We start from the raw sequence: 6,069 nt of genomic DNA, 5'->3' as shown, positions 1-6,069 counted from the left end.
ATCCATTCTTCTGCTGATGGACACTTAAGTTGCTTCCACATCTTGGCTCTTGTAAATAATGCTGCTGTGAACATTGGGGTACATGTATCTTTTTGAATTAGTGTTTTCATTTTCTTTGGATATATACCAGTTATGGATCATATGGTAGTTCTATTTTTAATATTTTGAGGAAACTCCATACTGTTTTCCACAGTGGCTGTACCAATTTACATTCCCCCAACAGTGTACGAGGGTTCCCATTTTTCCACATCCTCACCAATATTTGTTATTTGTGTTCTTTTTGATGATAACCATTATGACAGGTGTGAGGTGATATCTCATTGTGGTTGTGATTTGTATTTCTGACAGTTAACAATGTTAAACATCTTTTCATATGCCTGTTGGCCATCTGTATGTCTTCATTGGAAAATCATCCATCTGGGTCTTCTGCCCATTTCTCAGTCAGGTTGTTTGTGTTTTTTGATATTGAGTTGTATGAGATGTTTATATATTTTGGATATTAACCCCTTATCAGTCTTATCATTTGCAAATATTTTCTCCCATTTAGTAGATTGTCTTCTCATTTTGTTGATGGTTCCCCTTGCTGTGAAAAAGCTTTTCAGTTTAACTAGGTCCCATTTATTTATTTTTTCTTTTGTTTCCTTTGCCTTAGGAGACAGATCCAAAAAAATATTGCTACGATTTATTTCAAAGAGTGTTCTGCCTATGTTTTCTTCCACGAGTTTTATGGTTTCCAGTCTCACATTTAGGTCTTTAATCCATTTTGAGTTGATTTTTGATGTGGTGTGAGAAAATGTTCTAATTTCATTCTTTTGCATGTAGCTGTCCAGTTTTCCCAGCACCACTTATTAAAGATACTATCTTTTCTGCATTGTATGTTCTGCCTCCTTTGTAGATTAATTGACCAGAAGTGCATGTGCTAATTTCTGGGTTCTCTACTCTGTTCCATTAACCTGTATGTCTGTTTTTGTGTGAGTACCATACCATTTTGATAACTGTAGCTTTGTGGGAGGCCCGGGCCTAGTGCTGGCTTACTGGTGGGTGAAACCAGGTCCTGGGGCTCTTGCCAGCCCACTGGCAGGCAGAGCCAGGTCCTAGGGTCTGGCTGCAGGGCCCATGGGTCCCAGACCTAGTGTTGGGCCACTGGTCGATGTGGCTGCTTCCTGACACAGCTGGCTGTGGGGTCTGGGGTGTCCCAAAGTTTGTGTTGGCCTGCTAGGGCCCAGCTGGTCTCAGAGCTGGTGCTGGCCTGCTGGTGGGTGGGCTGGGTCCATAGGCTGTGGGGCTGAGGTTTTCCTGGGGCTGGTGTCTGCCCACTGGTGGGTGAGGCTGGTCCCAAGGCTAGACCAGGCTTGCTGGTGAGCAGGACTGGGGATTCCTGGGCTGGTGCCTTCCCACTGTTGAGTGGAGCTGGGTCCCAGGGACTCTGGCTGTGTCCCAGTCCTGGGACCAGCAGACTGGTAGGTGGAGCTGGGTACTGAGGCTGGTAAGGTAGAGGGAGGATTACAGAATGGCGCTTTGCCAGCACCATTGTGCATGTGGTAGAATGAGTTCCCCATAACGGCTGCCGCCAGTGACTGTGTCCCCAGGGTGAGCTCCAGTGGCCTCTTGCCTCTTTGGAAGGCTCTCCAGGATCAGCAAGTGGGTCTGACCCAGACTCCATTCAAATTACTGCTTCTGTGCTGGGTCCCAAAGCACCTGAGATTTCGTGTGCGCCACTTACAAGTAGAGTCTCTGTTTCCCACAGCCCTCTGGCGCTCCCAATAGTAAGCCCCGCTGGCCTTCAAAGCCAAATGTTCTGGGAGCTCATCTTCCTGGCACAGGAGTCTTAGGCTGGGGAGCCTGATGTGGGACTCAGACTCCTCACTCCTTAGGGAGAACCGCTGCAATTGTAATTATTCTTTTGTTTGTGGGTCACCCACCTGGGCTTATGGGTCTTGACTATCCTGCAACTCCACCCTTCCTACCTGTCTTTTTGTGGCTTCTTCTTTCTATATTTAGTTGTAGAAGATCTTTTCTGGTAGGTTCTGGTCTTTTTCATTGGTAGGTGTTCTGTAATTTTGGTGTGCCCACGAAAGGAGGTGAGCTCAGGATCTTTCAACATCACCATCTTGGCCAATCTCCCTAGAACTCCACTTGCTTTTCCACTCTAAAATTTACATAAGCACTTTAAGGAAAACCAAAAAATATATACAAAAGAGTTAACTACATTCCCACCACTCTTAACATGGTCAGTATTCATTATATTTCCTTGCATTTTTTTTCTTTGAACACACTAGAATTTTACATAGTTAAAAATCATTTTGTATTTCAATTTTAATTCTTATTTTTCACATAATATATCATAGCATCTTTCATGTTATTACTTGGGCTTTATAACCAGTGACATGCCAGTTCTTGAGAGCTGACCATGAGCACTTCTTCCTAATTCTGGGTTCTTGCAGTCATTCATGATGGAAACATTTAAACCATGGAAGTCAGCAAACAATACAAATCAGAACTTTTTTTTCTCCAAGGGAGCCAGTAAAGATTTACCAGCATATCACAGTTTATAACCATTATTTTTAATGGTCACCGAATAGCTCTTTGAGTAAATACATGATAGTAAGCAGTTATATGATACTTATTACATATCAGGTACTGAGCACCTTATTCATTTAGCCATTTACTCCTAGCAGCAGAACCTATCAGGTAGGTGCTATTATCATCCACATTTTGCAGATGAAGAAAACTCTGGCAGAAAGTAGTAGTAAATTGCCCACTGTCCCACTGGTAATAAGGGGGAGCAAGCCTGAGAGCTGGGATTTGAACTCTTACTGCAGCATCTTAGCCTTTACCATACCCAGCTGCTTTGGACCTCTGCTCCAGCCAACAGCTGGGCAGCCACCCTCTGAAGCCAGCACCTCTGCACCATGAATCATTCAGTGACTGGACAGAACTGCAAGGTAGCATCTCTCACCTTCTTCCCGCAGCCTGAGTGCATGCTTGGGGAGCCCTGCCCCCACCAGCAGTTTCAGTTCCCTCTTGGAACACCGCTCCGTGCTCCAGCAGAGCAGATGCGCCAGCCTGCATTGCCAGCTGCTCAGCGGGCACCACCTTCCTTGGGTTGCTTTCAGAACTGAGATGGGTTTGGGGGGGGATGCTAGCACACCCCAAGTTTCAAGGGCCATTATGACCTCAGAGGCCAGGTGAGCTTCTGTATTTTATCAGGGACAGGGACTCCATGGGTGACTTCTTTCTCCTGCCCCAAAGGTTGGCAGTGTTTTAAGCTCCTGCCAGGCAGTCAGGAACACTGGGCAGGATTCTATTTCTGGTGTAGCTGCTGAGTTGCCAAGTGATACTGGGGCAAGTCATTTGACCTCAGCAATGATCCTTTTACAGAATAGAGGCGTCATAAGACCCAAGTGTTTTCAGAGCACTCAGAAGCTGTTGCAGGCACGATGCTGTGTGTGCAGTTTAGCTGCCTGCAGGCTCTCTCAGGGCCCAGCATTCACCTTCATGGGGTCTGAGAGCCTCAGGGCTCCCATTCCATGCTCTCATATTAGAGTGATAAGTGAGAGGTTTGGCAATGGGTGGTCACTGAAGTTTGCCAGCCCAGCTTTGGAGAAGGGGCTCACATGAAGCCAAGAATAGACCATTACATCAGGAATCGGGGCAGAAGAAATAGTCTCAGAAGGTATGGGGTGGGGGGGACTTCCCTGGTGGCACAGTGGTTAAGAATCCACCTGCCAGTGCAGGGGACGTGGGTTCAAGCCCTGGTCCGGGAAGAACCCACATGCCGCAGAGCAACTAAGCCCGTGCGCCACAACTACTGACCTGTGCTCTAGAGCCCACGAGCCACAACTACTGAAGCCCGCGTGCCTCGAGCCCGTGCTCCACAGCAAGAGAAGCCACCGCAATGAGAAGCCGAGAGTAGCCTCCGTTTGCCGCAACTAGAGAAAACCCGCGTACAGCAAAGAAGACCCAACGCAGCCAAAAATAAATTTAAAAAAAATTTTTTAGAATAGTTTAAAAAAAAGAAGGTATGGGAGTTTGATTATCATATGACTAACATCATCACTGAAACAAAAAATGTTCATGTCCCCTACATGCAAAGCCTTGCAATACCATAGGGATTCAATCAATATTTATTGAATAATGTCATTGTCACTCTAAGAACAAGGGAGGAGGTCTTGTAAGCATCTAGGTTCTGTCCAGTTTAGGATTTTCCCTGATCTTTCAAATTCTCCAACCCATTAAGTACCAAATAGGGATCCAGCCAGGATTTGAACATAGTCAACAGCAAAGCTCTTTTTTCTGACAGTGCTTCCAAGAAAGGAGTTCAGAACCTATAAATAGATGGGAGAGAGAAGGAGGAAGGGAAAGAAAGACAACGTGTAGAGGATTTGAAGGAATCATTTATGTTTAGGATTCCCTTGCCTCTCCATACTCAGATTCTCTTGAGTGCCTTTGATCCAAAAAGAAAAAAGAAAGAAAGAACTGGATGCTTCTACGATTCCAGATTACTCTACAGAATTGGAGGTACAGGGGAGGACTGGGACACAGACAAGAGTTGAGGAGAAACAGAGCATTTGGGGAGTAAGAGGCAGTTGTCCTAGCCTCCTTTGTGGCAACGATCAACCAATAGAAAGAAGATGTGGGTGGAAAATTGCCATGTGAATAAAGTCCATGTTGCATTACTTGGTCTGCAGATGTTTGAAATCAAGTATGATGTCTCCAGCTGGATGCATTTTTCTATTCTTTTGTAACACCTAAAGACTGATAACAATCATGGGCACTTGCTGAGGCTTGTTTTCCCTCGCTGTGATCTCATGTGAAGAGGAAAATTTACAAAGACAGCGATTCTGTATTTGCCATTTCTTTTTCAAAAAATGATAAAATACAGACCAAACTTGAGCTCCCCTACAGTGCAGTGATGAATTTCATAATTGTGTGTGTGAACTCTGCCATCTTTTACTTCTCACATGAGCCCTGACACCCGGTCCTCTCAATATGGTCACCAAATGATGCTCTCAGACAGTATGATGGCTGACACATGGCTAGCTTTCACTAGAGGACTCCGCGCAGTGTCCTGGGTCATCAGTTAGGAGTAATTGGCAGGGCTAACATTTGACTACAGCTAATGGCCTGAGGTGTCCAGGAGTCAATGACTTATGCTCACTCTGACCTCAGCCCTCTAGCAAGCCTGTTTTTGTGTTTGATGGCAGTATTTCGACAACTCATCTAGACAGCACATCCTACTGCCGCCCTGGGCATTTTAACAGCACAGTGGGTTATGTTCCAAACCGCTGGCAGTCTTCTCCCTCCACAGCATTGTCGTTCTTGCTGTGATTTAATGTAATTGAGAAAGACTGGCTGCAATCTTGGCCCAGGGCGGTGGCCCATCCAATCCCTTAAGCCTGAGGGGGTTTTTAGTCAGGGCTGCAAGGCATAGGGACACCAGGCAGAAGAAGCGTAATCTTCCAACTGCTACTGGAGCAGGGACTGAAGCGTCAGAAGCAGTCTGAAGGAGTGCAGTTCTTTTATGAGGGGGACAGTGATGAACCTCTAAAGTGTTAATGGTTTATCCAGCAGGTCAACAGGTCAATCTGTCCCCATTAGCTGGGCAGGATAAGCTTGGCATCAGAGCATAAGGTTCTCATTGGGTGCAGTGATTTTCTCCTTTCTTATACCCTTTTGGGCTGGACAGTATTATCACCTGGAGATGGGATCCTTTCTCCACTCGCTCTTTGTTCTATTCTCTGAGGACTCAGTTGGTAAGATTTCAGTCTACTGCTGCGGCATTCATATATTGTTTTACCTCAACTCAGGGTAGAAAGTGCATTATTTGTAGTAACTCAGCGCATGCACTTGCCACACGCACAGAGACACACACTTGAAGCAAAAGCTTCAAAACTGCATAGGGATACTTCCAATTTTATTCGATTTTTCTTCCTCCTGCTCCTTTTTCATTTTAATGCTGGTCAAGACTACTCTATTAATTTTGTAACTTACAAATGGATCACCACTCACGTCTTGAAAAGCACGAATCACATGCACACTTGGACTGTCTACTTCCACTCATTCTCT

This window comes from Physeter macrocephalus, chromosome 8 (assembly GCF_002837175.3).
Source record: "Physeter macrocephalus isolate SW-GA chromosome 8, ASM283717v5, whole genome shotgun sequence".
Taxonomy (NCBI): Eukaryota; Metazoa; Chordata; class Mammalia; order Artiodactyla; family Physeteridae; genus Physeter; species Physeter macrocephalus.
This window is presented reverse-complemented; position numbering follows the sequence as displayed.